Source organism: Akebia trifoliata, unplaced genomic scaffold, assembly GCF_017979445.1.
Source record: "Akebia trifoliata isolate Shusen 1 unplaced genomic scaffold, ASM1797944v1 Contig00075, whole genome shotgun sequence".
NCBI lineage: Eukaryota > Viridiplantae > Streptophyta > Magnoliopsida > Ranunculales > Lardizabalaceae > Akebia > Akebia trifoliata.
The window spans coordinates 1-11,876 of NW_028236827.1; the positions used below are offsets into that span (position 1 = coordinate 1).

General features: G+C 32.8%; 1 long non-coding RNA gene across 4 annotated transcripts; it reads right to left on the reverse strand.

Moving 5' to 3' along the window:
- Positions 1-7,058: 7,058 nt before the first annotated feature.
- On the reverse strand, positions 7,059-9,048 carry LOC147382040 (uncharacterized). 4 transcript variants are annotated; one of them, XR_015174171.1, is made up of 4 exons: positions 8,894-9,048; positions 7,541-7,646; positions 7,285-7,434; positions 7,059-7,189 (listed from the first exon to the last, which is right to left on the reverse strand). It is a non-coding gene; the product is annotated as an uncharacterized LOC147382040 (long non-coding RNA). The 4 variants fall into 4 exon arrangements; XR_015174170.1 differs by having other exon boundaries at positions 7,546-7,646; positions 8,894-9,047; XR_015174173.1 differs by lacking the exon at positions 8,894-9,048 and adding an exon at positions 8,675-8,835 and having other exon boundaries at positions 7,546-7,646.
- Positions 9,049-11,876: the final 2,828 nt, after the last annotated feature.

Consider the following 11,876-nt stretch of genomic DNA (forward strand, 5'->3'; position numbering starts at 1 on the left):
AAATTATCCACAAGTTTTTATCAACCTTGATTTTGTTCACCTCCTAGTTGGCATTCTCCATTGCCTTTTTTTTTTTTTTATCTAATTCAATAAGGCTTTCTCCTCTTCTACTCCCTACTCCAAACGTCCTTCTTCTAGCCAAGCTAATTACAAGCACGTATTCAGCTTGTTACTGCTATTCTAACCATTCAAATTGACTATTCCTATGGAAAATTTGACTTCCTCCCAAAATCTATCCTTGAAAAAATATCCAAGAAAATCATGTAAAGGCATTTTCTTGTATACGATTGCAAAGCCTAAGTTCATACTTATTTCTCCGTGTTTACAAAAAGAAAAAACTCTGCAATGCCACCATGCCTCATTTTATAATTATCCTTACCACCCCCCCTTCAACCATGGTTTTAAACTCATCCAATATGGAAATGTATAGTAAATTACCAGGGTGAGAGTCAATATCAATCGTCCATCAAATTGACTTGTCCAAGATCCAATATGACTCACACAATATATTGAAAATCAAGGCTAAGTTTATGAACACTTTGCCAAGAAAATCAGGTTTTAGTGTTTTTATATAAAATGATCAATCTTTAATGATTTAAATGTATGTGATCCATATAAGAGCAACTCCAACAGGTTTCTATATCTCTAAATTTAGAGATACAGACTTCTGAATGTACCTCCAACCGGCTTTCAAATCTCTGATAGCCCCGCTGTTCCACTATTCATTGATCTAAATTTAGAAACGCAGGAAATTTTTAGAGCCCATCTTTATTTCACAATTCTTCATTTGTAAATCCCTATTTTGTCCCCACATTTTTACATCAATGCCATTCTTGACTTAAATCTTTTAATAACAATATGTTTTAATTATAACTTTTGTCCCCTATTTATTTTCATTCAATATTTTAAATTATATTAATTAAATATTAAAAAACATATTTTGAAAATCAGATCAAATCAATTGTTCGACCAAATTCCACAGAAATTTGTAATACTTCAAAATTACAACTAGGATTAGGATCATATAAAACCCTAAATCCAACCAACAAAAATCTAAATAAATAAATAAAAATAAATTTCTAATGAAACTAACTATAATTAGTCTCAATGAATGACTATCTTTTTTCTAATATTTAAATTGGGGTGTAGAAAGTAAAATTGGGTTCTCAATAAGAACACTATCTTTTAATTATATGAATAGTTAATTTTTTTAAATATTTAAATTAAGGTATAACAAGTAAAGTTGGGTTGCCAATAACAATTCTAGTAATTTTTTTTATACTTATATGAATAGTAAATTAGATAATGAATAGTATTTTACAGATGGACCGGTTGCAATTAAACTTGGTTTAGATGAGCATCCCCTCTAAATTCAGAGAAAATGCCAAAAGAGATCCAGAAAATGGAGACATGGGTTGGAGTTGCTCCAAAGATAATACTTTGCAATTAAATGTCTATTGATCTAACTTATAACAAAAAGTCAATAATAATTATTTAAATATAAGTATAATTTTATTATAAAAAAAAACCATTTTAATGGTTTGATTGGTCTGAAATGAGATGACTCCAACAAGGAAACTTAGTCATGGTGGGGGAAAAAATAGATAGTTTTTGAAAACCTAGCCCCTAACTGCTCATCATTTTTCTGACTGATTATAGTTATCTTTTCTTTAGTGACAATCTAAGGCTTTCAAGAAGAGTTTGATCATCAACTTCCCTAAAAATGCTACCACAAATTTCTTCTTATGGCAACTCTCCATAGCCATAGCTTCTCAAAACCTTCTTGTAAAATCTTTGAAACCCTCATCCTAATTCATCTTCATGTTGAGCAGAGTAGCAACATCCCCATCCACCTTTTTGTTCTTGATGTATTGAGTGATGAAGGTCATGCATAGCTACTCAAAATAAGCAAAGGTCCTACTAGGCAGTCTGTGGAACTAAGTCAGGGCATTTCCCTACATCTAGAATGGAAGGGCCTACACATCAGGGCTATGTTTGCTTCCCACAAAGTCAATATCTGCCAGAAGTAGTATACGTGATCAATCAAATCTTTCATGACTTTAAAAAGAGTGAAGCCAGGTGTCATTAAAATTTTTGGTATTTCTTCTAGCAAGATCTCGACTATAAAATGAGACTTTTAGATCCCTTTGGTAGTCAGAGTTGCAGTCAAAACCATTTCAATACTCTTTTTCCAATCATGTCCCTGATTTCTGCCTTGTCTAGTTATGCTAGAGTTTTTAACCTGGGTTGCTATAGAGGTAGAAACCTCAGTGTCTTCCCTCCTTCTAGAAGACTTGGAACCAGTGCTCCCTTTAGAAGCACAATCGTCATTTTTCTCGACCTGATGTCGAAGCTGATCATGTTTTTCCTTCTACTGCATCTCCAATTGCTAGTTCAGAGTTTGATTTTTGTTATCCAGTGTATCCATCTTTTGCAGCATTTCCTCTTACCACATGTTTATCCCGTTGATCTAAGTCATAAAAAATGTTTTAGTGGGAGTGGTAACAAGTGGAGGTAAAGGTTGATTAGTTACTACAGAATATGTGGGTCTCATCATTGTTTTCTCTGAAATCAACTATTGATAATCCCCATAGACGATGCCAAAGATGTAAAGGTGATTCTGGGTTTCCCTATCAACTCTACTATGTCACTACATCGAAGTACTCCTTGTTCCTCTGAAATTGAAAAAGATTTGGTCTCATGTGCTCTTATTGATGCCCTTCGATTTAATAGACCAACTCCTCTCAATCATCTATCCCTTTAGAAGAGAAGAGAAATGAAGTTTCTCTTTACCATGTTGGGATTGAGAAGAGAGAAATTTGGACAATTTTGAATTTCATAATGTCTTACAAGAGATCTAGGGGCAGAGTTGGAATTATAAAATATTTTAAAAGGGTTTCTATCGATTTCTTTCAAAATCTCTATACTTTTGGAGAGGAAAAGAACTTACCATTTTTGTCTCCTTTTCAATTATTTTCTCTTCTCTTCTTTCCCCACTACAATCCAAAGAAGAGAAAAGGAAAAAACTTACTTATTTTTTCATCTTTTCTCTCCATTTCTCTTAATCCAAACACAACGTTAATGTTTCGATGGATTAAACTGCATGGCCCATTTACCTAACCAGGCCGAAAAAAACAATGGTTCAAACTTTTATATTGGGCCGGATTAGGGTTTAATGGTTCCCAATTATCCATCCCTTCCTTCTGCCATATCTTTCAGAGCAATGCTAGACCCACACTCCCCCCTCTTTATAGCACATGGACCCTTAGTTTCGTTAAATATTTTAGATACCCCAAATAGCCACATATATTTTTAAGAATATTAGAGCTGCCTCCTTATATTTTGGAATAAGTAGATATGAATCCTTGACTTCAATCTTTTCTTATAAACCATTAAAAATTGACATTAATGCCGTCATCCTATTCATTGTTGTCATCTTCACCACCACTGAAAAGTGATCTCAACAGCCTCATCATCATGATCATTAATCTCAATGCCTACCATTGTCATTGTCATCATAATCATCATCACCATGGGAAAGTAGAATCAATCATAATGGCCACCGTCATCATCTTATTCGAAAGGTTGAAGATGATTAATTTTGAAGGGAAAATTAAGGTTTTTTAGTCACATAACACTAGTTTATAAGAGGAAAACTACAATAAAGATGCATGTCAATAATTTTAAAACGTAGGGGTGTGTCAAATGTTCACCAATGCATAGAAGATTCATATGCTTTTAAGATGGGGAGAGTTACCTCTAGCATAGCGCTAGCATATCTCATATTTTTTATATATTAACATCATAGTTACTGCCACCCACCATCCTCTGCCCCTCTCTTCTTTTATTTTCATTTTTCTTCACCACTACCACACTACCACGTTCTTAAAATACCAGGAGTTAGGGTTTAAGAAGGAGGAAAAGCAGAAGAGAGAGAAAAAAAATGGAGGACAAGAGCGTGGCAGTTGTGTGATAGAGAAGAAAAGGAAGAGAAAGAGAGGTGAGGGACGTCAATGAGGGTGGTGGAGGAGGAGGAGGTGGAGAAGATGATGAGAGAAGAGATGCATTTTGGGGAAAAGGAAGTGAAACATACGTAAAAGTTTTTTAGTGGGGTGTGTTTAGTAAAAATGGGATGCAACAACATGAAAACGGTACAAGATCCAATGGCTAAGATTTATTATAGGGATTAATATCTTTGGGATCTAATTTATTGAGATACTAATATTTACCCATGCACACAACATGGGTATCTTCTTTTGTGGTAAAGGGGTAAAAGAGGAAAGATAATAAAGTTGGAGGATGTTATTAAAAAATCTTTAGGGTTAAGGGATAAAAGAGAAAAAATAATAAAGTGGGAGAGGTATTATTAAGAAATTAGAGAGAAGGGAAAGATTATAAAGTTAGAAGGGTAATATTGGAAAAGGACGGAAGAACAAAGAGAATAAAATTAGGGATAAATTTAAAAAGAGGAAAAAAGAAAAACTAAAAAAATAAAACTTATCCTCAAGAGATTTTTTTTTTATGGGTTATTAGTATTGAGAAAATGATAATGGAACCCACTATTGTGTTCTATTATAAAGATGTACAAGAATTTGTTCGTGCTACAACATGGGCATCCTCTTTAGAGTTAAAGTGGTAAAAGAGGAAATATAGTAAAATTGTAGGGATATTATCAAAAGTGGAGGGGTGGAGAGAAAATACAATAAAATCTAATAAGGTAAAGGAGAAATGCAATAAAGTGGAATAATATGGACCCCACTCTACTATAGTTGGAGTAGAGCGCTTATACCCCACAATTGTAATTAAAGTGGGATCTACTATTATGTTTTATTGAATAGATTAATTTCTATTATTATATTTCATCATTACATTGTTGGGATCATATTTTTTTTACAAGTCACCCAATCATGGCCCATTGCACAATGTGAAAACTGAAAAGTTTGACAAGAAAACTCGACAAACCAAAGCCCATAAATTTTAGAAAGCGAATTTTGACGTCCTATGGCTGTTGAAAATTTTGATGATCCCCAATTCGACGTCTTAGAGCCATCAAATTTCTCTTGTCTTCCATAAATTTAACGGTTTTGGTCCGTCAAAAAAGAAAATTTGGCAATGAAAAATTTGACACCTTGGTCCATCAAATTTTATGGAATTCGATGGCTTTGGATTGTCAAATATAGGCTTTTTTCACATTGTGTTGTTAAATTTTTATTTAGCCTTACCAATTATCATTAGAGGTATTCTAATGGTTAAAAACAAGGGCAATTCTGTCAATAAATTTTAATTGTAAGACAATTGATTTCTCTCTTAAATCCCTAAAATTACTCATTCTTTACTTCTCTTCTCTACAATCCACAACTTTTGAACTCTACAAACTTGAAATTATAAACTTTTTTTCTATAAACGTTGGGATTGAAGTAATAGTATCTTTCTTGTGTTTTAAGTATTCAATTCAGCTCATGCTTGGGATAGTGGGCTTTTTCGGACTGAGCTTTCCAAAGGTCAGGCCCAAAAATTGGGACCTAATCAGGCCACAAGTTATTTTTACACCCGCGGCCTTGGATTCAAATATAAAGACTGAAAGCTTTACTCTGAATTGTTTTCATGATTTATTTATATTCTTAATCTAGTTTTTTCATGAAAAAAAAGAATAATAAATAAATATCATATAGAAATCCTATTGTACATATGATACACACACATATTTATGCATGTACATATGTGTGTATTTAAGTATGTATGTATGTATGTATAATTTGCTCCACATATGCACGTATACCTTGGACTCGAGTCCATATGTGTAATCACTTAAAATGGTTCATTGATGTAAATATCTCATCATGTTTATTATTATAATGAGAGGGGTGAGCATGGGTTAACGCAAATCCTCGCTAATTATTTATTAAAATTATAAAAATACCTTAATTAAATTAATAGGTTTTTAAGTTAGACAGTTTATTTCAAAATTTTAAAATAATGTTTTAAATTAATTATGAAGAAAACTCTAACCCATCATATTTATCTTTACTATTACAACAAATAAGCCTTTCAGATTCATACATGTGCATCTGCACGTGCCACAATATATTTTTAAAGTTACAAAAATACCTTACATGTATTAACAGATTTTAAAGTTAGACTGTTTATTTCAAATTATTAAAATAATCACTTAAATTAACTATGAAAACAATTCCAACCCATCAAACAATACTTATCATGTCATGCTAGCTCACTTATTTATGTGGTCCACGGTTATGGGCACAATAAAGCATTCTATTTTCTCTGTAAATTTCAAACTTAAAACCAGTCTATGTGGGCCAGTCTGCTTATGTGGAAATCCATTTCGCTAATTTTTTTTTAAACAAAATTGCTCCAAATCATCAAATAAGAGACCGAAGCAAGGTTTGAAAAAAACAATAAAAGTATCATGGTACGTCGTCCTTCGCTGCCCTGAAACCAATCGCCATATTTAAGAGCTAAACATGAGCCTATTCAATAGAATCGCGTTTAGTCCATGTGGTCCAAACCTGACCCATAGTGTTTTTCGAGCCACCCATGATTGTTATGGATCCAGCTTGCACAGCCCAACCAAGCATGCATGACTTCCAGAAATGTATTTAGGAATAATTTTTTATTTTTTATTTTTGCTTACACATGCAAGCAAGAGTTTAGTAATTAATGTGAAGGTGGTGGGCTCAAGAAGATTTGAATTTTGGTCACCAACTGTGGTTGGGCTCGATGGTAAGACTGGGTGTGCTCCCCAGGTCTTGTCTTCGAATCCCTTGTCCACCACCTTGTGTGGCAATTAAATGGGTTTGGGTTCATCCCCTTAAAAAACTTGTATGGGGTTAGTCATGTGGAGCCCTCAAAGGGAGATTAGTCTGTCACGTTTACTTTATAGTGTTGATGGGATACTCCCTCAGTTACACAAGAAAAAAAAGAAAAAAGAAAAAAAGATTTGAATTTCGGTCAGGGGATCAATTACCCTACAGACATATATATTATATGAAATTAATTAATTAAAATTTATTATATGAAATAAATATATACTTCTACCATACCTTCCAATTACCATTCGAACTTCCATGAGTTTTCAACACTTGACTATCCTTTTTAGAAGCACTCCTCAACATATTCAGGAAATTTGATACTTCCTTGGCTCTTTTTTCTGCAGTATTTTCACTGTATCCTGTGGAATGCAGTCAGACATTAATTAACTCCATCAAAAAATATTCACCGTCAAAGTCCATCGATCAACAGGTAAATTTGAGGAATATAAACAACCTTCAATCTCCGAGGGCATTGAGCAGCGTAGGAGTTGATTCTTCACAAGGGTCTTAATAGACTCCTCATTTGAAAGATGATGAGATTCTAGACTTTTTTCCAATCTCGCCCGGAATTCCAAGATCTTTTGTTTCCTTTCCATATTTAGATCTATAAATAATAAAAAAAATTAGAAAAAATAATTCAACAATTGTTAAATAACATCATCACATGATAATAAACTTATTTTTTTCCATTTATCTACTGATAATAATACTTAACATGGCAAGTTTCCAAGTAAACTCATTGAGTTGGTTCACATGAAATGCAGCTCAAAAGTGCTCTCTTAAGATAACATGGCAAGTTTCCAAGTCTACTAAACCCTGTCACCATAACATAATTTCCAAAAGTTAATCAGTTTTCGCAACATAAAAAAGAAGTCAATTGTACTTGTTATCTAAATTATTTTGAAATGCACCTCAAAAGTACTCTCTTAAGATTTTTAATTTCATTGGCATTTTGGTTCGGATGGTTAGATTCTGACTATAGGTTCTAATTTTGAATTGTTAGAATATGAAAACTGATTTCCAGAATCCAAAATCGGCTTGAAAGTTGAAACTTGGATTTCAAGATAACTGGTCCCGAAACTTGGTGAAAGTAACTCATCAACTTGCTAAGTCAGGTAAAAAATTTAAACCGAATTATGAAACTATATTAACTATTTTTTGTAAAGAATAAAAAACAAATATGTCATTTTCTGTTGATGAATTAATTGTGAATTTTTTTGATTTAGTAATTTAGATTTTTGAAGGGTATTACTAAAAATTTTTCAGTGTTATTACTAAAATTCCCTGGTAAAAATTATGCTCTAAATACGTATATTTAATATATATATTATCCAAGTAGGTGTGGGGTCATCAAATTGACTCAACTCGTTTGGTGTTCGGGGCATGGTGTTCTAATGCTCTTATGTCAAATATTATAAGGTAAATTACCATTTCATGAGCTGAATATGAATATGACGAAATTCCGATTCCAGATAACAGCTCATTTTAATTCTCAAAACGTGAACAAATGAGATTGCAGTGATGGTCTCAGGTTTAAAGTGACAATCTCGCTGAAAGTAGTGAACCTGTTAGATAGTCACTTAAAACCCGAGAGATTCTCACTTGAAAAACCTGGGATCTTTTTGTTCATGTTTTGGGAATTAAAATGACTAGAGAGCTGAAGTCAGAATTTTATCAAAAGTTGATAATGTTTCTGGAAATTTCTGAATATTATACACCAAAGTGCAGAACATCACTTTAGGACACAAATCCGAAAAACAACTTTCCAAAAAAGCAAGAAATGCGTTGTGTTACTTTTTAGCTGATTATGCGAGAATAGCTATTATAATGTGAATAAAACATACACATCAAATTATAGGCAAGAGTCAGAATCTAGAATCCGAAGCAAACTTCCCCATTGGCCATTAGCATAAAATAAGACAAAAATAAAAGGAGGAATCCATATTCATCAAAACCCTCCAGATTTAGATCTTTTACAATAAAAAATAAAAAATAAAAATGCAGTTCAGCCCAGATTTATAAGTTGCAGAAATTAGAAGAGAGAGAGAGAGAGAGGAGTTTACCTGAGATGATGAGAGAGCTTGGATGGATACAACGAATTTCACACACAAAAAGTGATGGATATCAAAATAATTGGATAACCCATTAAGGAAGTAAGTGAAGCAGATGAAATCATTTAAGGAGAAGGGGGCCACTAGAGTATTGAAAATCCTCTACCTAACTACCTACCTTTATTGTGGTAGCTGAATGAAAGCTATTGCCTTCCATTAACTTGTTGAAGAGAAAAAAGAAAGAAAAAATCGTTGACTTTAGTCAAAGATATATATCCCTCGCCATCTTTCGTGATCCAATGGTGCAACTAAGCAATAAATTAGGACATTACACGAATACACGCTATGGATGCTAAAACTTTCACTACCTCGTGATTGTCACCGAATGATTGATTTCCTCCTCATGTGCTTGTAGATGTGCCTGCAACAATACCTCTTCGACACCCAAGTCATGACCTTAGTACAAAAATAAAATAGAGTTTAGGGGACAAGCATTGCATACCTCTTTGGTGTTCATTACGCTTGTATTTATAGAGTTCTAACCCTAGGATTTTTCATGATTTTCTTTCTAAAGTCAACCTTATCCATTTTAGTAGTCTCATTTTACTAGGAATGTATCTACCCTTTATTTTGTGTGTAGACACTCCAATTTTTTCGGACTAAGTCAAGAAGCTCTCGAAAGCTAGTTTAGCAGAGCCCAATGCAATCTTCAAATTGGAATGAGTGAGGCCCCTTTAATGGAGTCCAACTCTCCAAAATACTTTTTTAAGCTTATTTAAACCAGGGCATTGATAACCCACACCCTATAGGAATTTTCCTCAAGGTTGTGGGTCACCCATAGCCTAGTACATTTTGCTAACAGACCATTGGGCATGCCATCTTTACCGGCAATTTTGGCATTTCAGCATCCTCACCCAAGGCCCATTTGGTTAAGTTTGTTATAACTTATGTGCTTACAAAAATGCTTAAGGGAAATGACTCCTTAAATTCCTCTCTTATGATTTATTCTTCAAGAAAATTCTCTTCAAATACTTCAATATCCATGCATTAATCCTTTTCTAATTTTCCCACTAAGGTCCTTTTGTAAATTTCTCATTTATTCTACAATTGACTCCAAGTTACTATTAGTCCCCACTTAGATAGAATTATTTTTCAAACCTTAATTTATTAAGTCTTATTAGGAATAACTTATCTTAGTAGTTTCAAGTCTGATCATCATTCAAAAACGATTCAATGAAAATTTACCATATTCAAAGATCTAAGACAATTTTACCCATCATCAAGAAGTCTCTAGAATCTTGTGTGCAAACACACTCCTATCCTTAGATTTTTAGAAGCTTAGGTAGGTAAAAAGTCTAAAATATCTAAAATCTAAGCACAAATTTACATGTCATTTGACTTGATTCTTTTATAATTGACTCAAGGTAAAAGAGATGAGAAGTAATTAGGGTCTTTCATTTAGGTTTTAGAGAGAATATTGAGAACTTGAAAGTTTATGACAAAATTATCCTCAAGCGTTTCCCAAAATCCTATAAATAAGAGACTCTTGTAAGGTAAAAAAAAAAGAAAAGAATTTTAGAGCTTTAAATCTCTGTTCAAATTCATCCTCAAAGCCTTCAAACCTACTAAAATTTTGTCTAATTGATTTTTCACCTTTCCATTGGCCAAACTAGAAGAAGATGAAGAAAGGAGAGGAAGAAGGCACTAAGGTGGGGTGTTATAATTTAATTTCTATTTTGAGACTAATTTCTCATAAATCCCTCCTTCTAACACCTCCATTTCTCTTATTTCATATTCATTTAAATTTGAATTATGTAGTCTTTAACTCTTAATTAGATGATGGCTTTGAAATAGTGAGTAATCCCTTTTTGGAGGAAATCTCCCCTTATAAGTCCATAATAAGTTCCTAGTGAGTAATTAATTTTAAGTTCTTACTATTTTAATTCCATTTACTTTGATAAATTTTCATTTGTACTTATTATCTTAGTTTTATTTTCTTTTCATGGTTGAGGAAAAAGAGAGTAATTCATCAACATGAGATAATCTTCCCTCTAATAAATAGTGTAATAAGTTCCAATGGAAACCCCTTATGCATGTACTATGTACACACACACACACACACACACCACATCTTTCAATTATAAAAAGGTTAAGAGTTAAAGGTAGAAAATTACCTAGATTTCACTTAACTCTCTAAGCCAACAAAACAGACCCATAGGGATACAAAATCATACATAAAGGTTCCTACTCTTCCTATGATCGTATCCAATTCATGTATACTTCCTGAAGACTAAACCTACAAAAAGAAACTCCCAAGTGAGCACATAAGTCTTTGAAAGAGTTTTGGGTAAAAAATGGTAGAATCCATGTGGATTCCAACCAAAGTCCTATAGATATCCTATTTTTGCATCCACCCAATTCAACAATGCATCACCTGATTGTTGTAGATTTCTAATGACGAGCACAAAATATATGAAGAAGTCACAATCTTTTCAGATACCCTAGTCCAATTTTTTACAATATTTCCCAATACTCATTATTTCATCTTTTTCTTATTTGGTTGGGTTGACGTAGAAATTATGCACACCTAGGATCGTAATACTCTATACTTAATTTAGTAAGTACGTATACTTAAGTTCGTCATGCATTTTAATAACCTAGTGACCCTACCATATTAATAAAATGAGACCTCGACACTTATAAGTAATCACATCGGGACACAAAGAAGCTACTCATCGAAATTCATGAAAACTAATAAAATGATGAAATTACACTTTGTGGTTCCCATACTTCTGAAATGTCTTGAAAGTATTTTCAATACTTTTGGAATGTGATTTCAAATCTAATGAGATTAAAATCAATGAAAATGGAGAAATTTTTGAAAAATTGTAAAAATGATCAAAATATCTCTCGACGTTTGATTTTTACTAAGAAATCTTAATTCCTATAAAAACATGACTGAAAATAAAATTTTGACAATATTCACATACATTGA